The 23,737-nt window shown below is 41.7% G+C and overlaps 1 protein-coding gene and 1 long non-coding RNA gene across 6 annotated transcripts in view; one reads left to right on the top strand and one right to left on the bottom strand.

Annotated features, from left to right (window-relative positions):
* Nucleotides 1–23,737, top strand: part of LOC109927965 (methylcytosine dioxygenase TET3-like) — a 331,959-nt gene that overhangs the window by 170,347 nt on the left and 137,875 nt on the right. The gene's annotated exons all lie outside the window — the stretch shown is intronic.
* The window catches only part of LOC125487336, a 167,759-nt gene continuing 161,274 nt past the window's right edge, over nucleotides 17,253–23,737 (bottom strand). Inside the window, exon 5 of the long non-coding RNA XR_007265824.1 lies at nucleotides 17,253–17,471. This is a non-coding gene — a long non-coding RNA (uncharacterized LOC125487336). The remainder of the gene's footprint in view (nucleotides 17,472–23,737) is intronic.

Here is a 23,737-nt window from a genome sequence, read left to right as displayed (position 1 = left end):
GATTTCAAGGCTATGTTGGACCAAATCTGGCATTAAGGAACTGACTCCAATTTTTCTGCAATGAGAATTGAGAGGAAAGTTCTGCACTTTGCAGTGACACCTTGCTCAAAGGTTTATAGTTGTTGGAAGTCAACCAGTTCAACAGTGGGACTGCTCAGTAGTCAACTTCATCAGGATAATGTCGAAACCCAAACATCATAAGCTGCTTTTCATGTATGACCTTCTTCCATCATAAAGTCAGAAGTGGCCATGTGCAATGTTCAGCACCACTCACAGCTCATGACTCTCACAATACTGGAATGGTCTGCGTTCAAATGCAGTTCGATGTGGGGTGGGAGGTGGCTACCTTTTGACCAGAAATTGAACTGGTCTGGTTATATAAATGCTGTGGCTGCAAGAGCAGATCAGAGGCTATGAATCCTGCAGTAAGTAACTTGCCACCTCATTTTCCCCCAAAGCCTGTCCACCATCGACCCAAGGTCAAAGTCAAGAGTGTGATGGAATTTTTGGCACTTGCTTGGATGAATGTAGCTCCAATAATATTCAAGAAACTTGACATCGGCCAAGACAAAGCAACTTACCTGCTTGGCACCACATCCACAGATATTTGCTCAATTCACCATTGCTGCACAACAACAACAAGTTCGCTGCAGAAATTCATCAAGGCTCCTGAGACAGCATCTTCTAACCCATGACCACTAGCTTCTGCAAGGGCATGGTCAGGAGTCCCATGGAAAGATTCCGATGTGGAAGATGCCTTTTGAGCCACTCATGGTCCTTACTTGGAACTATATCAGGGCTCCTTTTGTTGCTGAGTCAAAAATCTCCTAACGCTCTCCCAATAGATTTGTGGTGTAAGAAGGCAGTTCACTAACACCTTCTCCAGGGCAATTAGAGATAAGCACAAAAGGCTCGCCCAGTCAAGTGAAGTCCTCATCCCCTGAATTAATGAAAAATGTTAAATCCCCTATTAAACTTCTTCTCCTCAAACAGTCTCAATTTTGCCAATCTTTGGAACTGAAATCTCTTATCCACGGAAGCACTTCCATGACTCTCTTCTGTACAGGCCAAGCAGCTTGCTGTGTTTATCCAGCTGTACACCTTGTTATCTCAGATTCTCCAGCATCTGCAGTTCCTACTATCTCTGAAACAATTTTAATCCCACTGCGAAGCCTCTTCTAAGGATGCCTACCCTGAAGAAGTTACCCTCTGGAAAAACCTCAATGGATCTCTTGCCCACTGCAACTCTCTCGTAATCTCTTCGGCCTTGAAACTGCTGGACCACGTCCTGAAGCAAACCAGGTACTACAGCCACATCACCTTTCTTGGTACCTGCCTATGGAACCAGATCATCCCCAATGGACTACAGTCCACATTCAGGCCTTCCCAATTTGGCCCCAACAGTGACAATGTCTACATTCAAGACATTGAGACCCTTCAGAAGCGTTTCTCCCTGCGACTCCTGAAACACAGACTCGCAGCAATGCGCCGGCATCTCCTGGCACTACAATCAAGCCTACCCCAGCTCAGAGCCTCCCTCTCCCAGACCTGCAAAGGACCTCTCCTGTTTTTTATTCTTCGTAGGATCCACAACCTGAACTCACAATTCTACTCAGCTTTATTGGACACAATAAAGCCTTCCTGCTCCTCTGATGCTGCTTGGCCTGCTGTGTTTATCCAACTCTACACCTTGTTATCTCACTCTCTTTTCTGTACCTTCTTTAAAGCCGTCACGTCTTTCCTAATTGAACTTTCAGAATTGAATGCAATGCTCCAACTGAGACTGAACGACTGACTGACTGACTATTTTGTGAGGATTCACCATAATGTCCTTGCTTTTGTCCTTCTATTTATAAAGTCAGGATCCCATGTGCCTTGCTGCACTGCCATTCTCAACGAATGGTGCACAAATACCTCTGCTGCTGCACACCTTTTTGGATGGTATCCTTCATTTTATACTACTTTTTCCTTCATTCTTTTGACTGGATCAACAGAGTGAACCTCCTCTGTATTGCCTCCGATGCCATTGTATCTTTGCTTCAGTAAAACAAACTGTTCGTAGTACAGAAAGGGTCACCGGACCTGAAACATTAACTCTGATTTTTTTCTTCACAGATGCTGCCAGACCTGCTGAGCTTCCAGCGACTTCTGATTAATAGCATCCGCAGTTCTTTTTGGTTTTTAAACTGTTCAGCATTCCGGGTGTGGTCTAACTGGTGCCTTTCCTATTACCAGCTGAACTTGTAAGCTAGTTTTTGTTTTTGATTTTGATGCATGAGGACTCCCAAAACCCCCTCTGCTGTAGCTTTCTGCAATCTTTCTCCATTTAAACAACAATCAGCTTCTCTCTTTCTGCCGAAGTGCCATAACGTCACATTTTCCTGTTTTATATTCCAGTTGCCAAGTTTTTTTTGCCCTATTGCTTCATCTGTATGTATCCCTTTGCAGACTCTTTTTGTTATCCTCGCTACTTCTCTCCTTTTACTGTCATCTGCAACTTGGCTACATTATATGCACTTCCCTCATCCAAGTCAAGATATATTTAAATAATTGGGACCCTAGCACTGATCTCTCTGGTGCTCCACCAGATACATGTTGCCACCCTGAAAATGCCTCCCTTTTCCAACTCTATTCTCTCTTTGTTAGCCAATCCTACATCCATACTGATGTACTACATCTAATGCCGTGAGCTGTTGCCTTACTAAGGAGCCAAAGATACCCTTATCAAAGGCCTCCTGAAAATCCAAATATATTGCATCTATTGTTTTCCCCTTTACCTGCTTTTCACCTCTTCAAATATTCTGATAAATCTGTTCTTCAAGCTATGCTGTCTTTGCTTGATCAGAATGTGTATTTCTAAATGCTCTATCATTATGTTCTTTATAATAGACCTGAATGATTTCCATTGACAGATGTGTAGCTAACTGACCTGTAGTAGTTTTTGTTTCCTCTCCTTCCATGTTTAAATAATGTTGTTAAATCAGCAGATTCCTAAACCTCTGGCACTTATCCAGAATCTAAGAATTCTTGAAAGATTCTTACCAGCGGATCCACTAACTCTAATTCTAATATCCTCGGGTGAGTCCCATCAAGTTCAAGGGACTTAATGGTCTTCAGCCGCATTATTTCCCTTAGTTGTTGATCATAGTTATATTTATTTCCTCTCCCAATTGTGCCCCTTGATTATCTAGTATTGATGAAATGCTATTCATTTTCTTCTACAGTGGACTCGGATGCAAAATATGGATTTAGCTTCTGTGCCATTTCCTGGTTCCACATTATTACGTTCCCAGCCTCATTGTCTAAAGGACTATTTTCACTTTGACCTCTCTATTTTATATATTAGAAGAAGTTATTGTTGTCCATCTCGACATTAACTCATGGGTTTACCCCTAAAGTTCACTTTTTCCCTCTTGGTAATCTTTTGTTAGATTTTAAAACTTTCCCAATCCTCTGGTCTACCACTAATCTTTGCCAGTTCTGTTTTTTTTCTTTCAATTTGATGATATCCCAATTTTTCCTGGTTCTCCATGGTTGGCTTATCCTCGTCCTAGAATCATTGTTTTTCAGTCAGATGTATTTTTATTACAAGCCATAAACTAATTTCTTAAATCTTTGCCATTGTTCCTCGACTGTCTTTGTCCTAAACTTCTCTTCCAGTCCACTGCAACTTGGTTTTCTTCCATCCTTTGTAATAAATTATTTATTTATTACCTTTATGTAAGTTTTGAGCATAAAATTTGTCCCTCTCAAACTGAATGTGAAATTCTACCGTGTTGTGGTGACTGTTTGTTTATTTTCTGTGAGATCTTTTACTCTGACATCATTTCTTAAATCTGCCTCATTACACACTGCCTGATTCTTGTTTGGATCTACAACATTTTGTGTTTGTGACAATTTGTCAGAAGAATATGAATTTTTCTTTGTGACTGCCTCTGCTAATTTGATTTCCCAATTTAACATGACAAAATCTCACATGCTTCATGCCCTGTTTCAGTGCTTTCATTATTTCATGACTTGCTGTCTGCCCTATGAGACACCTACTGTTGGAGGACTGAGACTACTCCCATCATAAGACCACAAGATGTAGCGGTAGAGTAGGCTATTCAATGCATCACGTCTGCTCTGACATTGATTGAGATCATGGCTGATCTGATCATACTCGACTCCCTTTTCCTGTCTTATCACCATAACTTTTGATTCTCTTTAATGAGTAGAAATCTGTCTATTTTGGCCTTTGATATACTTAACAACCCCACATCAATGGATCTCTGTCGTAAAGAATTCCACAGATACAACACCTTTTTGAGAGGAAAAAAAAAACTCCATCCTTATCTTTGTCTTAAATAGGTGACGCTCTACTCTGAGATGATGCCCTCTGATCCTAGACTCTCCCACAAGGAGAAACAAGCTCTCTGCATCTCCTTTGTTAAGTCCCTTAAGAATCTTAGATGAGGTCTCCTTTCATTCTCCTAAACTCCAGTGAGTACAAGCCCAACCTTCTCAACCTCTCCTCATGCAAAAATACCTGCATACCTGGCACCAGAATCTTCCCCTTGTTATTTCTTCCATATGGATTCTAAATTATTGATCGTAGATCATTTCTTGCTTTCATGCTTCTTCCATTCCATAATAATGAAGCTTCCTCACCATCCTATCCTTCCTGCCTGTCCAATTGAATTTTTAGTTCCCAGCTTTGACCTCCTTTTAAATTTGTCTACATACTCACTGTAAGCCCATACCTAAAAAGTTTAGAAATAGTTATTCAAGATAGAATTTGTTATCACAAGCGAAAAGGGACAGTGAGAATGTGGAAATAAAATTGTGTGACAGAAACAGAAGTGGTCAATGAATATATTTGAGTCTGGAAGAAGGTTTGTAGTGGAGTTCCCCAAGATTCAGTGTAGGCACCCTTGCTTTTCCAGATGTATATCAATGATCTAGAAAAATAATCTTGGCATGCAGGTGGCAAACTTTAAAGTTTGCAAATGACACAAAGCTCAGAGGAATTGTAAACTGCGATGAGGACTGTGTGAAACTTGAGAAGGACAGAGACCAGTTGATGCAATGTGCAGATAGGTGGCAGATGCATTTCAATGTAGAGAAATATGGGATGATGCACTTGGGGATGAAAGCAGAAAGACAATGTCACCTAAGGATTCAAATTCTAAATGGTGTGCAAGAGCAGAGACACCTGATGCACTGATCAGATGGCAGGGCAGGTTGAGAAAGCAATTAATAACGCAGATGGTCTTTTAAGCTCTATTAACAGGGGCATAGGGTACAAGAGCAAGGAAGTGAGGTTGAACTTGTACAAGACACTTGTTCAACCTCAGCTGGAGTATTATGGACAGTTGTGGGAGCCACAATCAAGGTAAGATGTGAATGCAAAGAAGTTAGTACCGAATGTTTCCAAGATGGATCATTGGACCCAAAATGTTACCTCTGCTTTCTTTCAACAGATGCTGCCAGACCTGCTGAGTTTCTCCAACAATTTTGTTTTTTTTTCAGATTTCCATCATTCACAGTTCTTCTTTTTATTTTGATATCCTAATGTTGTATGAGATTGAGTGTTAGATCATGAGGTCTTGTGGAAGTGTGTGCAATCAATGAGAGGTGAGTGTGAAGGAATAGAAAAAAAGGTTGTAGCACTTGGCCTTGCAGACTGCAGGAAATAGTTGACCTTGTGGCATTGCTACATATTCCTCTTGACACAGGAAACAGCACTGACCCATGTGACAACTTCCAGACCAGGCTGGCAGTGGCTGGTGCCATTGTTTCCTCTGGCAGACCTTAGAGATGAGGATGGCCCTCTGCATCATCCCATCTGCTAGTTTCCCTCTTTTCAACGTATCTGAGACAACTGATGTGCAGCATGCAGGTGCGTGCTTGTCCAAGTGCACTGCTGCGGTTTTAAGGTGGCGCCATGTCAGAAGTCCTGGGATATCCTTCAGTGGATGGCAGAAACAATGAACTCTGCACAGGTGTGGTGCGTAGGTAATGAGGTAAGTTTGGCAAGATCTGGTGAGAAAAGACACTGTCTCAAAGAGACCCCCTCCATGAAATTCGACAAAAATGATACTTAGGTTGAATGTTGCCAGAAAACGGCTGAGTGCCAACTTCTCAGACAGGATTCACAAGTATGACTGAGTGATCCATGCATTAAATTATAGAGTGGCAGCTTGTGCAAGTTATCTGTCATAGGATTGAATGTAGATGCCCAAAAGGCTACATTTATGCTATTAACTGCAGGGAATTGACATCCAAAGAAATTCCATTGCATTCACTTCTAACTGCTCGGTCCAATGGTTATGATTTTAATTATTTTTAGAACATTGCTTTTAAAAAAATAAGTCAAGATATGACTCATCAGAGCTGAGATGCAAGAAACAGACTTGAACCAAGGGACACCATTATAAGCATCATGAGAGAGAGTGCTGACAGATTGGCTGCAATTGGCATGAAGATACAGCAAGAACAGTTCGCTATTGATCTGAGAATATAAGATTAGTCAGATGGATTCTGATTGGGCAGGGTGTTGCCATGGGGATGAAGTAGTGACTGGTTGTCTCCATGACCTTTTTTATTGAAAAAGGTGCAAAGTGTGTTTCTTCTCACCACCTTTCTTTCACATGCGGCAGCACTTAACAGCTTTGCCAGCATTTTCATCTCAGTCAATCTCTCCCTTTGCATAAACAGCCATGTTGGGTGGTGCAGTGCCCAATATTCAGCTTCTCACCCCTTTATAAGGAGAGAAATCCTGACTGTGACCACCTCAAGCAGCCAACTGACTATGTCCAACCTCCTAAACGGATCTCGGACATTTCTACCTTATCTTAACTGAGGACTACTCACCTTAGACTTTGAGGTATGATCATTTGGTTGAAGCACGTTAACTGTAGTTAGCATGTAAGCTGTCGGCACTTGCTACAAGTGTGAGAACGCAGCCTGATGCTATACAACAACATGCCTGCCCTTTTGACTGCTGGCAACTAGGATAACTTTGTCTGTATCTGTGTCTATGCTAAAGGACAAATCAAGACTGAAGTGCTGTGAGCTTTGGCTGAGGGAGCAAAGTGCAGAAGTGCTTCTGGTCCAAGGGGATGGCACAGTAGTGCTCCCGAGCTTATCTGCTCCCACCGCATTTCTTCTTTCTCTTTTTTTGCTTTCTTTCTCCCATTTTTTTTAAACTTACCTTGTCCTGAGCTTGGATGGCATTGGCAGCGAGAGCCCAGTATGCTGACCTAGAGTTGTCTCAAACCGGGCCCAGGGCACAGACCTCGAGTGGGCCTACTGCAGATGAGAGTGAGCTCCTACTTACTTTTCTGGAACGAGCACAGGATTTAGAGTTGGCGGCTGTTGTATCGGTAGAGCTGACATCGGTGAGGTAGGCCCAGAGGCAAAAGATGGGTGCCTGAGAATCAGCGACTTCATGTTGATTCAGTTCGGTGCTGGTGTCGGTGAAGTGGTGGTGGAAAGGAATCATAGCAACGTGGATGAGGTTGGCCCAGTGGCCAGAGACGCGAGTCTGATGTTGGTTGGTCTGGCGCAGGAGGCAGTGGTGGAAGAGTAATGCCTCACGAGCAAAGACGGTGCCTGAGGATCGATGACTTTGATGTTCATTGGGGCGAATGGTGGCGCAGGTGTTGTTGACGGTGATGAGCTGGCTCAGGACTGATGGACTCTCTTCAAACTTTTTTTGCCTTATTCTTACATTATTCAAAAAGGTGCTGTTTTGTGGTACCAGATGAAAGCTTTTCACTGTATTTTGTATACTTGCTGACCGGTGACAATAAAATCAAAATCAAAAAGGAAAGGCAAAACAGACATGCAGTGAGGATCTGAGTAGGCACAAAGTTAAGGAGCATAAGACTAAGCAAGGAGTCCCGAGATGCACCCTGGTTGAACTCATGAGTCGGGTGCCTGTTCCTCCGTGCTAAGTATGCTGGCAGCAGTATTCCACTTATATAGGTGCTGGTGCATTCCAAAGTTCACCATTGAAGTGCAGAACCATACTGTAATGCAGTTACTCTGGTACATGTCTGATGCCCACGTCCATAGATGTAGCTTTTGAGTGGTTGCTGTTTGTGGAACCTGCTCCGAACATGGTGATAACTGCTGTCCATGAGGGAGGACTGGAGGAGTATGTAACGAGATGGAGTTGCCAGGATACTGTTTGACTTTCGTGTAGGGAATTATTGCCATTGAGTTTCCATCTGCCAGGGTAGAATAGGAAACTGCATAACAATGAGATGAGATGAACTAATAATGAGGTGCTAATACATGCAGATAGACGTCTTGCTGCTCACTATCAAGAATATTGTCTCAGCATTGAGCTATTGGTCAGAAAGTGAGACCTGCTGTCGACATCGAAGAGCTCCTCACTACCTATCTTGTATCATTTTCCCATCTTTGTCAACAATGCCTATAGGACTGGGAAGTTTCTGCCTGAGAAGTCACATGTTATGAAATACATTACATCTTCCCACATCCTTGGAGCAAGACAAAGACTCTATATATGGTTTCATGAGTATGACAGGTAAGAGGTATCTGTTTTTGCTGATACCTGACATGCCACATTTATCATTTGGAGGGGATTAGGGTGAAGAGAGTTAGAATCCAAAGAGAAGAGTCAGACAGCAGGAACACAATAGCAATTTTGGAAAAGACAAACAGAGCAGCGTATGAAGGGATTAGCATTCAGCAAAGTTTTATACACCAGTGAATAAGATTTAAAAAATAATAAATTAAAGATTCTTTTATTGCAGACACTTTGTACATTGAAATTAAACAAAATGACCTGCTGCAAAATCGCAATCTAATGGCCATTACAAAGATGTGGTTCCAAGGTATCCGGTTTGGATATAATTTTTTCAGGGTACACAATATTTCTGCGAGATGGGCTAGGGAGTAGGAGTAATCCTCATGGTGAAAAATAATGGAAAGGGATCAGTGAATGTGTATCTGGCTTGAAAAGACCAAGAAGTAGAATCACCATGTTTGGAAATTAGGAATGAGAAGAGTCAGGAAACAATGATGGGAGTCTTTCAGAAAAAGAAATTGGATAATTATTATAAAAAATAATCCAAATCCTAAGTCATTATTTTAATATTGGACAGAATGTAAAACAAAAAAAAAAATTGGAGCTTGCAAGAAAGGCAAGGTGATAATTGTGAGAGATTGGAAAGAGTGCTCCAGAAGTTGAGTTTGGAAAATGTTGTCATGGCAGATGCTTGGAGCACTACATTGTGGAACATGCTTGGGATAAAGCTTAGATCTATCACTGTTTAATGAAGCAGGGATAATTAGTTATGTCATAGTAACAGATCCTCTGGAAGATAGTGATAGTAATTACCTATGAATACCAAATTGTATTTGAAAATGATGTACTCCAAAATGAGCAAGAAAACCCATTCATGGCTTGCTCAGGAAGTTAAGTATCATGTTTGATTTAGAGGACAGTCTTAAGAATGCAAAGGAACAGTAACAAGTCTGAGGATTGGGATTCATTCAGAAATCAGCAAAGGGCTACAGAAGAATAGATGATCAGAGTAAACTAGCCAGATTGCCACAAATCACAGAACTATCACGCTGAAATTCAAGTCCCACTACTCCCAGAGTGACTACAAGCATGAAAGATTTTTTAAAAATTAGAAAAAGATTGCCCAATATACCTGCATTCAGATATAGGTTGATAGAAAGCACAGATCAGAGTTCTGTACTTCTGAATAACATTTCTTTGCAACTAATTAGATTCTAGTTACAGATAGCTATAAGCCATCAGTCTATAACACTCCTAATTAAAACTCAAAATCCCTTATACATTCCCTCTTATACATAGACATACAGTAGGGACACAACATATGGACAGAGGGGAAAAACAGTTCAGGAATTTTTGTTTCATAAAATATGTTGCGTTGTTTTATAAGCATAGGCTGCAACTTTTTTCCCCTTGAGCATAGGAGGTTGAGAGGTGATCTTACAGAGGTTTATAAAATCCATGAGAGGCTTTGCTAAGGTGAATAGCCAAGGTCTTTTCCCGAGTGCAGAGAAGTCCAAACTAAAGGCCATAGTTTTAAGGTGAGAGCGGAAAGATTTAAAAGGACCTGAGGTGCAACTGTTTCACACCGAGGCTAGTGTTGTGTGTGTATATATAGAATGAACTGCCAGAGGAATTATTAGAGGCAGGTAGTACAACATTGACAAGTTATTTGAACAGATATATCAACAGGAAAAGTTTTGAAGAATATGGGTCAAACCTAGGCAAATAAGACTAGTTTAGCTTGGGAAACCTGGTTAGACTGACTGGTCTGTTTTTGTGTTGTATGACTCTAAACTGCTGAGGGAAAGATAAACTGGTTGTCTTCAGGTTTCAAGTAGCTTACTGCAGTCAACAAGGAGAGTGAGCTCCTGGCTGGTTGGAGATTGATCACATCTGTGTTTTGGTTCTATCCCCAAGCTCTCCGAACAATCACAGTAGTTTCTCAGCAAAAAGCCTTGATCATTAAAAACTGATCAATCACTTATCCATACAGCAATCAACTTCTTGTTGCCAACCAAAGCTCCGTCTGTAATCAACACATCCCATTCATCTGCAGACACTTCGAATACTGCTTGTCCAAGCAGCTGTTTCAACAAATTTGCCATGAATGTCAGGTTACTTGCTTTCAAAACATGGAGCAATCCTTACAAAACACTGGTTTTAAAATAGTTCTTTCTTAATTCAGTTCACAATTTTAAAAAGCACAGAAATAACAAGACACAATCTTTACCACGACCAAGAGCTTTCACAAGTATATGACAGTGAAGAGAACAGCTAGAGTGAACATAGATCCCTTAGAATCAGAAATAGGAGACATTCTCATGAACAAATGGCACAGGTAGTGAGGAAATGTTTTGTGTCTCTTTGCAGCCTGGGCCATTTTCAAGTTGGTAGGTAGCAATTATTGGAAATGCCACAAGAGTCAGTGGTGAGGCTTCAACTATTTACAATCTCCATGAGTATCTTAGATTTAAAAAAAAGTGTCATGTATTGATTGCTTATGAGACAAACCCAGGTGGAAACTTAAGTTATGGGGAGGACACAAAAAAGCTGTGAAGAGATATAGTGAAGGGTTACAAGATAGCAAATTGACAATAATGTAGTGAAGTATAAAGTTATTCACTTCAGTTATAACAATAGAAATGCAGAATTTGTTTTTAAGAAGTATGATACTTGAAGTATTGCTACTCATGCAAGCGACATGGAAAGTTAGCATGCAGGTATAGTAAGCAATTAGGAAGTCAAATGGTATGGTCACATTTAGTGCAAAGGAATTAAAGTGCAGTGTTATGCAAGGTTTTATTGGGACCATGTCTCAGGTGCTGTATGCAGTTTGATCTTTATATTTAAAATCAGCTTTGAAGGTTGTGTACAAAGTTTCACTGAACTAATGTTTGCTGTGAAGGTGCTGTCATGGGAAAAGACTGAACCAAATTCGGTCTACATTGTCTGAAGTTTAAAAGAATGAGGGACAAGATTCAGAAGTATCTTAATAGGGTGGATGCTGAGAGGTGCTGCTGGTGAGGGAAGCAAAAACACAGGCACAGTCTCAGGACAAGGACCTGATCATTTTGGACAGAGATAAGGAAACATTCCTTCACCTCAAATTGTTGTCAAACTTTAGAATTGTTTTACACAGATGTTTGTGTAGTCTGCATTATTAAATATGTTTAAGATGGGCATGACAGATTGGGATCTCTCAGGGAATTAAGGGATTGGGCAGGAAAGTGGAGTTACACGTATACAAGGTGCAAGAGTTGGGCATTAGACCCTTCAAGACTACCCTTTCATTCCGTAAATTCATGGCTGATCTGATTTTAACCTCGGCTCAACATTCTTGCATATCCCCAACGTTTTTTCATCCACTTAGTAATCAAGAATCCATCCACCTCAGCCTTGAAAATATTTAAAGAATCTGCATCCACAGCCTTTTGTGGAAGGGATTCCAAAGACTCAGAATCTGTTGAAAGAAAAAAAATGTTTCCTCACCTCTGTTTTAAGTAGGTGACCCCTTAGTTTTAAACTATGATCCCTAATTCTAGCCTTGCTCAGTCATTTAAGCTAAGAGAGCGATGTTAAAATGTAAGCCATGAATGAAATGTGAAAAGGTAGAGCCACTTCAAGTGGAATCAGAAACATTCAAAGGCACCTTCAACCGATTTGGTATCAACTGTCCAGGTTCAACAGGGAAAAACAGGAAAAGAAGTGGTATAATACGTATAATGAAAGGAAAAGTTTTGGGTTACATAACTTGCTAAAATTCACATTTGGCTTTGTGGGCTGCAGGAAGACCCGCAGATTATCTTGCTCATTCGGTAATAGTGCTGTATGCCTGCGAGGGTTGGGAATCAAAAGCTGAGCAGAATATGGGTTTTTAACTAATCCCTGGCTATTTTACCACCCAAAAGTCTGCAACTTTTGAGCCTGGATTTCAGGCTGCTACTATTTTGAAACTGAATAGTTGCCATCATTTTAATTAGCAACCTTATCTTACATAGTCCCTGAAGTATTTTCTTAAAAACTGTCAGAAAAGATCCAAAACATGTTTCCTTTAGCGAGCACTCATTTGATAAAAGTCAAATGAGGTCAAACTATGCCATAAACAGCAGTTAAATTATGTAATTCTGGAAAGAAACATTAAGAAATGGGGAGAACAGGCAACCAGTCTGTTGTCACCCATTTTGTGTGTTGTCAATGTTGAATTTTATTGTTTATCTGCTGAGACCTACATAAGGAACACTCAAAATGTAAGTGTGATATTATGAGTCAGCATTTGAAACAGTAACTGGTTATACAATAATCCAAATGCTATAGGCCTTTCAATGGCACAAGATCAAAACTGGTACAAGATGCTGGAAGTTTGAGCTAATTATTTGAATGACCCGAACACACAAAACTGTGTGCAGTCATCTCGGTATTCTGTGCAATACTAATGTCCAGGTAGCCAGCTATTCCTGGCGGTTAACAATTCTGGATCGTGCATCTAGGAACCACTTGATAAGCAGCACTGGTTGATCCACTCCTAGCCTTCCTGCAACTGCATCCCATACTAGCATTGGAGTCAGCCTCTGTACACTGAATGCAACCCTGAATCCCTGACACATAGGATCAGGATTCCACAACGCTCTGTCTCATCTTGATGTGTGCCACTGCTGGCTGGCATTCCAAGTTCTAGACCAGTAGGTGGCCTACTTGCCCACAAATCATTTACCATTATTTTGTACCAAGCAACTTCCCTCTGGGATCACTCCTTTTGTGGTCTTCCACCAATAGGCTTGACATCACAGGCGTGACCACGGTTGACCTGCTTCCCTGCTTTGGCCAAAGTACACCCCACAGTTCTGGCAGTAATTGGCAATATTGACAGACATCCCTAGCCACTAAGACCACTTAGTTAGCACAAAAATATTTTTCTGATTCTTGGTGTCCCACCTACTTATGCATAGCTTCTAGCAAGTGAATCTAAAGCATGCTGAGCTGCTTCACCAGTTTTCTGTTGTCACAGACTTGCTGATATAGGATGCCATATTCCTCCCTCATCCTCTTCTCGCATCTCAGCAGTCTATGTGCCCGTTTGGATTCCTCCTTTCGGCAGGTTGGTAGACGTTTAGTTGAGTAGAAGTGGAATCTCCCACAGTCCAGATCAAATATCTGAAGCTGTCTGAGGTTCTCAATTGAGATGGATTAAAAATGTGAAATTGTATTTGCCTTTACCCCTCTGGAAAAGATTTGGATCACCCTCACAAGTACATGGTAATAGATTCTGCCTGAATTCTGCAGGGGGTTGGGGTATGAGTGCTACTATTTTCTTGAGGCCTGGATGTGGTATCAGTTGCAGTCTTCTCTAAAGTGGCAAGCATGGGTTGCCTTCCATGATCAGTCGTTTGGTTAAAAGCCCAAGTGTATCCGTGACCCTTGCCAGGCCAGCACCTTCTCTGGTGATGGGAAAGAAACAGAGAGGCAGTAGTCTCGGTAACTGGACCTGATGTCAGTAGTGCCAATGCTTGTTGATAGTAGACTCATGAGCAGTAACCAAGCCCGGCACAGTTCTACCATCTCTTTGAAGTACCCCTCGGAGATGCGTAGGTGCAAGACATCCATCAACAAGTGGATTTGCACTTGCTATGCACTGATCTGTTCTGCGTGGCTCTTAACCTGAGTTCTGTATCGCTATTGATGTCACCTTACTGCTGGTAGCTTATTTCCCCAACTTATGCATGTGCTGTTTTGCCAGGATTTGGGTGATGTAATCACGTACAGTCAAAAGATAGTTTTGGCTTTTCACTGTTTAAGCAGCCTTACTCATTCCTTACTAATTCCTCACTGCTTGAACTAGATGATTTGTCAGCTTGTGTCGCTGGTTGTTTTGATGGAAGGATCCATGAGGATGATGAAAATGAACAACCTGATCACCTGCGAGCATTGACAGTCTTACTGTGCTTGTGAATTCTCTGTTGCAGCTGCGACAGGCTACTGCTGCTCCCAAGTATCCTTGTCAGTACCTCCCAAGTTACACTGTGGACTTATTTGGATATGAGTACCTTTCCCTTCCATTTCCCAGTAGGTTTCTTGTCACAGGCGTTCTCTTGAAAACTCCCTCTCTGTATATCCTTAACCCAGCCTTTCCACTTGGCTTTTAGACATGTCCTGTCTTACCCCAAATTTTTCCGGTTCTCTACTGTTTGGCAGATTGCATACCTATGCTGGGGTAATCTAAGCATCTTCAGCTATCTGACAAAAAGCACACCTGATAATGACTTCAGTTGTGAAGAACGGTTATTTGACCTGAAATGTCAACTCTGCTTTCACTCCACACACATGACCAGACCTCCTAAGTTCTTGCTGCCAGTTCTGTTTTTTTTCTTAGCTACCACTTGGTCTGTCTGCTTCATCATGGGAAGCTTCATCATGGGAAGCGTGCAACTCAGACTGAGCTGTAGCAGCTTCAGTCTCCATTTGTTCAAAGAACCAGTTCCAGATCTTGTACCCTCTGCTCCATCTCTGACAGACCCCTTTCTCTTTTGTCCATCACAGCTGCATTTGAGGAATCCTTCTGACTTTGCCAAAATATAATAGGCGATTTAAACATCTACACGACATAAAGATTTTAAAAAAAGAAATTATTGATTCCGCTGGCAGTTAGTTCTTCTAAATGTTAATGGAAATGAGTAGCTTAAAGGAATGAACTGTTTAGAATGGATGTCCACCTGATGTGGCAGATCCATCAAAACCATATTGTTGTACATTATCTATCTGATTACAGATCAGGAGTTATGAGTTCGGTTGGAGGAGCTCACTCTGTTAACTTCCTGTGATCACGTAACATCAATTACCTTGTCACCCTGACAGTAAGGGGAACTTTATCTCCTCGTGGCCTCTCGGACTGAGGGATTTTGTATTGATCATCCACTTGGGTCTTGTGTAGCAGCTGGCACTCTCCACTTTCAGTGTCTGTTCTCTGTACTGTTTGTGATCCTAACACTTCAGTGCTGTCCCAGTTGTTCTAACTCCTGGCTACTGCCTTCTTCTCTCTGTTATGGATCAGACCTGACCCTTTCGAAATATGTTAAGAAGGTAGCCTGTACCCAACTTTTTCTTTCTTTAAAAACAAATGCAAAGGACTTGACATTAAGCAAATCACAGTTTATTCAAACACTATAGTTAAAATACAACAAAAGAAAGAGGAACTTAGAATAACTTACCTGTTAAATTTTCCAATAGAGTTAAGTCAATATTACTGACCAACTGTTCCAATATAGTAACACCCTCTATACACACCCCTTAGCAGAAAGGAAAAGTCAGAAACTGATTGATTGTCTCACATACAATCCAGCAGCAGAGGTGGGGGGGAAAAGAAAAGAGAAGTGAAAACTTGGAGAGAGCATAAGCCAGAAGACGTGTACTACAGTTTATAACCATGTTGAGGGTCCAAAAGCAACTGCTTGAAGATAAACCTAAAGAATTTAAAAAAGACACTAGAAATGCTCGTCTCTGAGAGCTGGCCCTACCCATCCAGCCTGCTACTATTGTTCCAACATTTAAAAACAAACTCAAGGCCTCACAAGCTGTTTACATTACCGCAGACTGCCTGGCTTCTCTCGTTCAATCTCTTAAAAGAAACCAGGACAAAATACACCTCTTATTTCTGACAATACTGTGGCTTTCTCACACTTCATGAGGTTTTTTTCAATTCAAGGGTGCTCTCAGTCAGTCTGGTCAGGTACCAAGTAATTATGTGCCTGCTCCAACTCTTCCTCCTCATTATCTAACTAGTATTAGAGCTTAGGTGCTGAAGTCCTGGCCTCCTTTATTTGTCCCTGTTCCACGGCCTCTCGGTGCACCCTCATAGCCTTTATTCATTTGCAGGGAGCCTAGAGGAACAGATGTCCCGTCCTCCATCATCTGCCGTTGAAACAGTAAAATTTGTATTAAGTTAGCAAGTACAGTTGGTTTCAGAATACAGGTTTCTGTGCAATGTAGGCTGAGGAGCTAGTAGACCCAAAAATGTCATGACACAACACTATCTCAAAATGGTAGGTGGAACTACTGGATGATTAATTTAGCTCAGCAGTGTCATCCAAAATGATGAGAAGGGAATTTAACATGAAAAATGTGATAGAAAAATATGAGAAAAGAAAGTAGTTTCTGCAGACAGAAAATGCTGATAGCTACCGTATAATTACATCATATAAATTAAACTTTGAACAAATTCAAGATCTTGAAGATTCACAAATATTGGTCATGATAAACTGTTTTCTTGAAAATTTTATGATGTCAGTACATACGTATAATAATACAGAATTTGAAGCAAAGTAAGCTGTTAGTTAAATTTAACTAAGTCTTAATTCGATGAAGATGCCCTGTTTATAGTAGATACCAGCTCGGGTGTGAGGCTAGAAGCAGGGAGGCTCTAAAAAGCTTGTGTTTTCGAATAAAGCTGTTGGACTATAAGCTGGTGTCGTGTGATTTCTGACCTTTTCTGCGCACACAGTGAGGGCTAGTATTTAAGATAATTGGAGCTTTTATACCTTTTCAACATTTTATCATAAACAATTTGATCAGAAATGTACTCCAGAGTGAGATACTGTTTAAAATATAATGTGCTTTTGTAAGGGCATTCTCCTTTCATTTTTAACTTTGTTCAACATGGAAAGCAGACACCTCGCTTCCAATCACTTTCATCATTTAGAATAACCACCTGCACCTACAGTTTGTTTGTTTTATTTATTTATTTACATTCATGATGTATTTATTACATGCCATTCCTTCAATGTAGTTAAAGTCAAAATGGCAATGTTGCTGGGTCAAAAACCTGGATCTCGATTTGTACCACGTGGATTGCAGTGGTACACGAAGCACCTTAAACCATATTCTCACGGACCATTAGGGATAGGCAAAAAATGCTAACCTTGCTGCCAACGTTGGCATTCTGTGAATGAATAAAAAGAAAATTAGATGTTTCCTTTTTCTGAAATATCCTATCTCTCAGCAAGTCAACCTACTTCCAGTACCCTAAACTCTATAGATTCACATTAACATTTGGCTTTCTAAAAGCTATTCCCATACCGTGTTGACCAATTTATCATTCTACCAAGTAATGCTGTTAGAAATGCCTTGGACAAGTGCAAATGAGAGGTATATTTATGTTTTAATGTGGACTATTTAAATTCCTATATAAAGTGAGAATAAGCTTTTGTTTTATATATTTGCATTGTGTACTTCACTTTTGCTTCCACTCTTAAAGATGCTGACATATTAGACTGCTGTGAAGTATTGCACATATAGGATGATCTTAGAAGTTTGGGGATCGTTTGTTTCTTGCCAGATAAAAACACACTAAGTTGAAATTGAACAAACATTTCATAATGAATGAAATGAATACTGCTTTTCCACATCATAACTGGTTTAAATGTTTTTGGAATATTTTTGAAAGCCACATCACAGCCCTCTCTGTTCACGTACTAAAGGACAAATTCTGTTTGCACTGATCAAGACATTGAATAACCATTCTACAAACTCCAAATACTATCAAACGTTGGTTGAATGTAAATGAAACTGGATTCGTCTGCACTGTCACAGCAAAACGGTTTGTGTTCCACCGCTGACAGTAGCGGATTTTCTGAACATTTAGTCGGGTTTTTTTTTCGTGAAGATTATTGTGAGGCATTAATTCAGTTTGACCAAACACAATACGTGAGTTGTCAATACTTTAACCCCGATTTCGTACAGTTGAAAGACAAGCTTCCGAACCAGTTGCTTGCGCATGTGCAGTTTCCCATTTTCAGTTCCCCTCGCTTTTCCCGACCTTTGCTAGTTGTTCTCATTTCCGGAAGCAAATGAGGAGCGAGGACGGAGGAGATTAAAAATAATTAAAACTGGAGGGCACAGGAGGCAGCAGTAAATGTCAGGAGAGTGTGACGGGAACTATGGCAGGGACAGGAGAAGCTTTGTGTGGCTACGCATAAATCCCTTTTAAAAGCCGAAGAAACTCGCTAGTTTGCACTAACGTGCCTGTTACTAGTTCTTCACGCGCTGCTAAGCTGGGGGAAGTGCTGACACTACGAAACACCCCAAGGTTAGCTCGTGGAGACCATCGTTGCTAACAAATGACGGGTACGTTGCTTTCGATGAGGTCACAGGCTCTGCAACTCGGCATTTGCAAGTGGTGCTCCACCTGGTGTTGCAGTTAAGATAAACACTGTCTGCATCAATGATAAGATTTTTCTCAGCTGACCTGTTATTGAAAATAATTTTTATATTACAATTCTAACAGTTTTCCAAGTACACAAATCGTATAAATGAAAGCTAAATAAAGTTTTTGCAAGTATCGGTAATTTTTTATCATGGTCTAAATTTGCTGTCTTTTTTCTCACGATGTGTTATTTCAGCAGTCCTGAAAAAAAGAAAAATGTTTATCTGTGATTGTCCAATTGAGGCTGTAGATTTTAATTGAACACTTTTATAAATTCGGCTTGGGCATTTTAACAACAGTTTTTTTTTTCAAAAACCAGTTTTGAGATTATCCTCCTGGATGCAAAATACATATATCCGAAGTCTGGAATCAGAGCAAAAACTGCCAGATACTAGCTAAAATTTCTGGTGGTGTATCAGTATCTGAAAAGAGGAAAGATAGCTGAAATTTAAGACGCAAATCCTTGGAACTGGAATGTAAAAGCTAAACGAAAACTATTGGATGATTGCTGAATGAACAACAGATGAAGATGGTGAATTCTGGTAGAAAAATAAAGTTCCTGAGTTTCAGATAACTGAGGAAATTTAGGCAGTGTAAGAATGTATGAGGAAAAGAATGAAAGGATGATTTGCTTGTTGATGGGATGAAGCTGTAAAAATATTGAAAAATGAATGATGAATGTAATTGAATGGAACCATGTTAACTTGAAGCAGTATGAGATATTAAAAACAAAAGCATGGAAAATGGAGGAGTAATTCAAAACCTTAGTCAATGACAACAATGAAAATCCTTGGCTGAGGTTATCATTTTTGATTTTTTTTGCTATTCATTTGTAGGACGTGAGTGTTGCTGGCTGGCCAGCATTTATTGCCCATCCCTAGTTGCCCTTGAGAAGGTGGTGGTGAGCTGCCTTCTTGAACTGCTGCAGTTCTCCTGCTGTGGGTTGAGCCACAATGCTATTAGGTAGGGAATTTCAGGATTTTGACCCAGTCACAGTGAAGGAATGGCAATAGATTTCCAAGTCAGGATGGTGAATGACTTGGAGGGGAACTTGGAGGTGGTGGTGTTCCCATTTGTCTACTGTCCTTGCCTTTCTAGATGGAAGTGGTGGTGGGTATGGAAGGTGCTGTCTGAGGATCTTTGGTGAATTTCTGCAGTGCATCTTGTAGATAATACACACTGCTGCTACTGAGCATCGTTGATGGAGGGAGTGAATGCTTGTGGATGTAGTGCCAATCAAGTGGACTGCTTTATCCTGGATGGTGTCAAGTTTCTTGAGTGTTATTGGGGCTGCACTCATCCAGGCAACTGTGGAGTATTCCATCATGCTCCTGACTTGTGCCTTGCAGGTGGCAGACAGGCTTTGAGGAGTCAGGCGATGAGTTATTTGCCGCAGCATTTCTAGCTTCTGGCCTGCTCTTGTAGACACTGCGTCAATGTGGTGATTCCGGTTGTGTTTCTAGTCAATGGCAACCCCCAGGATGTTGATAGTGGGGGATTCAGTGATAGTAACACCACTGAATGTCAAGGGATGGTGGTTAGATTGTCTGTTATTGGTGATGGTCATAGCCTGACATTTGTGTGGTGCGAATGTCACTTGCCACTTGTCATCCCAAGCCTGGATATTGTCCAGATCTTGTTGCATGTGAACATGGACTGCTTCAGTATCTGAGGAGTCACAACTGGTGCTGAACATTGTGCAATCATCGGAGAACATCCCCACTTCTGACCTTTATGATGGAGGGAAGGTCATTGATGAAACAGCTGAAGATGGCTGGGCCTAGGACACTACCCTGAGGAACTGCTACAGAGATGTCCTGCAGCTGAGATGATTGACCATCAACAACCACGACCATCTTCCTATGTGTCAGGTATGACTCCAACCACTGGATGCCCATTGATTTCACGTTTGCTAGGGCTCCTTGATGCCACACTCGGTCGAATGCAGCCTTGATATCAAGGGCTGTCACTCTCACCTCACCTCTAGAATTCAGCTCTTTTGTCCATGTTTGAACCAAGGCTGTAATGTGATCAGGAGCTTAGTGGCCCTGGCGGAACCCAAACTGGGCGCCACTGAGCAGGTTATTTATGAGCAGGTGCTGCTTGATAGCACTGTTGATGACACCTTTCATCACTTTACTGATGATTGAGAGTAGACTGATGGGGCGGTAATTGGCCAGGTTGGTTTTGTCCTGATTTTTGTGTACAGGACATACTTGAGCAATTTTCCACATTGTCGGGTAGATACCAGTGTTGTAACTGTACTGCACAGTGTGGCTAGGGGAGCGGCAAGTTCTGGAGCACAAATCTTCAGTGCTATTGCCGGAATGTTGTCAGGGCCCGTAGCCTTTGCAGTATCCAGTGACTCCAACCGTTTCGTGATATCACGTGGAGTGAATTGAATTGGCTGAAGACTGGTATCTGTAATGCTGGGGACCACTGGAGGAGGCCAAGGTCAGTCATTGAGTCAGCACTGCTGGCTGAAGATTGTTACAAATGTTACAAGCACTATCTTTTGCACTGATGTGCTGGGCTCTTCCATCCTTGAGGATGGTGATATTTGTGGAGCCTCCTTCTCCAGTGAGTTGTTTAATTGTCCACCACCATTCACGACTGGATGTGGCAGGACTGCAGAGCTTAGATCTGATCCGTTGGTTGTGGGATTGCTTAGCTCTGTCTATCACCTGCTGCTTTTGCTGTTTGGTATGCAAGTAGTCCTGTTTGGTGGCTTCACCAGGTTGATACCTCATCTTCAGGTATGACTGGTACTGCTCCTGACATGCCCTCCTGCACCCTCCATTGAACTAGGGTTGATCCCCTGGCTTGACTGTAATGGTTGAGTGGGGGATATGCTGGGCCATGAGGTTGCAGATTGTGCTGAAGTACAATTCTGCAGCTGTTGATGGCCCACAGTGCCTCATGGATGCCCAGGCTTGAGCTGCTTGATCTGTGTGAAGTCTGTCCCACTTTGCACGGTGATAGTGCCACACAATACGATGGAGGTTGTTCTCAACGTGAAAGTGGGACTTCATCTCCACAACGACTGTGCGATGGTCACTCTTACCGATACTGTCATGGACAGATGCAACTGCAGCTGGCAGATTAGTAAGGATGAGGTCAAGTATGTTTTTCCCTCTTGTTGCTTCTCTCACCACCTGCTGCTTACCCAGTCTACCAGCTACGACTTTTAGGACCCGACCAGCTCGATCAGTAGTACTGCTGCTGAACATTGAAATCCCCCACCCAGAGTATATTTTGTGCCTTTGCCAGCCTCAGTGCTTCCTCTAATTGTTGTTCAACATGGAGGAGTACTGATTCATCAGCTGAAGGAGGATGGTATGTGGTAATCAGCAGGAGGTTTCCTTGCCCATGCTTAACCCGAAGCCATGAGACTTCGTGTGCTCCAGAGGTCAATGTTGAGGACTCCTAGAGCAACACCCTCCCGACTGTATACCACTGTGCCACCACCTTTGCTGCATCTGTCCTGACGGTGGGACAGGACATATCTAGGGGTGGTGATGGTGGTGCCTGGGACATTGTCTGTTAGGTATGATCCTGTGAGTATGACTATGCCAGGCTGTTGCTTAACTAGTCTGTGAGACAGTTCTCTCAATTTTGGCACTAACCCCCAGATGTTAGTGAGGAGGACTTTGCAGGGTTGACAGGGCTGTTTCTGCCGTTGTCTTTTCCGGTGCCTAGGCCGATGCCAGGTTATCCGTTCAGTTTCATTTCCTTGTGACGTTGTACCGATTGGTACAACTGAGGGGCATGCTAGGCCACTTCACCAGGCAGTTGAGAGTCAACCGCATGGCAGTAGGTCTGGAGTCACATGGAGGCCAGACCAGAGGAGGGTGGCAGATTTCCTCCCCTGAAGGACATTAGTGAACCAGATGGGTTTTTCTGACAATCGGCAATGATTTCATGGTGATAAGTTGAGTCTTAATTCCAGACATTTTTAATAAAGTTATTGAATTCCGATTCTACCATCTGCTGTGGTGAGATTCGAACCCTGGTCCCCAGAACATCAGCTGGGTTTCTGGATTAATAGTCTAGCGATAATACCACTAGGCCATCGCCTACCAAATTTTTAATTGCATAAAGTGGAATGATTGGAACATCAGACACAGTATATCTGGGAGAAAGAAACTGAATTTTCATTGGACAACTTGGGACATTTTTTCCCCAGGCCTGACTACTTCGATTGCGATTAATAGCACATCTGCAGTTAAGGACTCTTCATTTTGACTAAATAAACATGTTTCTGGGCCCCTCATGGTCCTTAGGTTTGCAGATCAGTTGTGATTACGATTCCTTTCAGCTTTGATTGAATTCCAGCTTTCGTAGTGAGAGACAGGCCTTTTTTTCTGTCTGCTTCCTTTTATCTGGTTGCTAACTAGCTGACATCTAGCACTTAGAATGAGAAGCAACATAGCAATGTTCAAGGAATGTTTTTCAGACTGTGACCTTAACAGCACGCCTCATGGTACACTTTAAGAGCATCTTAAGTTTGTTTTTGTACATTCTCATCAGTGGTGTAACCCTTTGATCTTCTCCGTATAAAGTCTGAGTCTGGTACTACCTCCCTCAGTAACACCAGAGGCTCTGAAAGCTTGTGTTTTCAAATAAACCTGTTGGACTACAGCCTGATGTCGCGTGCTTTCTGACCTGGTACACATAAGGACATTCAGTCCCTCTAGCACACATCAATAGAATTGAAACTGGTTTTTTGACCCTTTTCCTTTATTCTTCAAAGGGAAAAATACAAAATGTGTCTGCAGTTTGGGACACAGTTCATCAGAACGGCCTGTTTCTGAGAAGAACGTTGTGTCACCCCCTTATTATCTTTGTCATCACAGAGATCACAGTCCAGTCTGTTTGAAATTTCCTTAATGTCTTTAGATGTTATGTCCCATCAGTCCCATACAGAATCTTTGCCAGCCAGCCAATTGATTTATGCCTGCAGTTATTTTGTCTCCAGCAGTTTTTTTTTTAAATACACTTGA

The sequence above is a fragment of the Rhincodon typus genome, chromosome 40, assembly GCF_021869965.1.
Source record: "Rhincodon typus isolate 14 chromosome 40, sRhiTyp1.1, whole genome shotgun sequence".
In the NCBI taxonomy this organism is placed as follows: domain Eukaryota; kingdom Metazoa; phylum Chordata; class Chondrichthyes; order Orectolobiformes; family Rhincodontidae; genus Rhincodon; species Rhincodon typus.
This window is presented reverse-complemented; position numbering and strand designations above follow the sequence as displayed.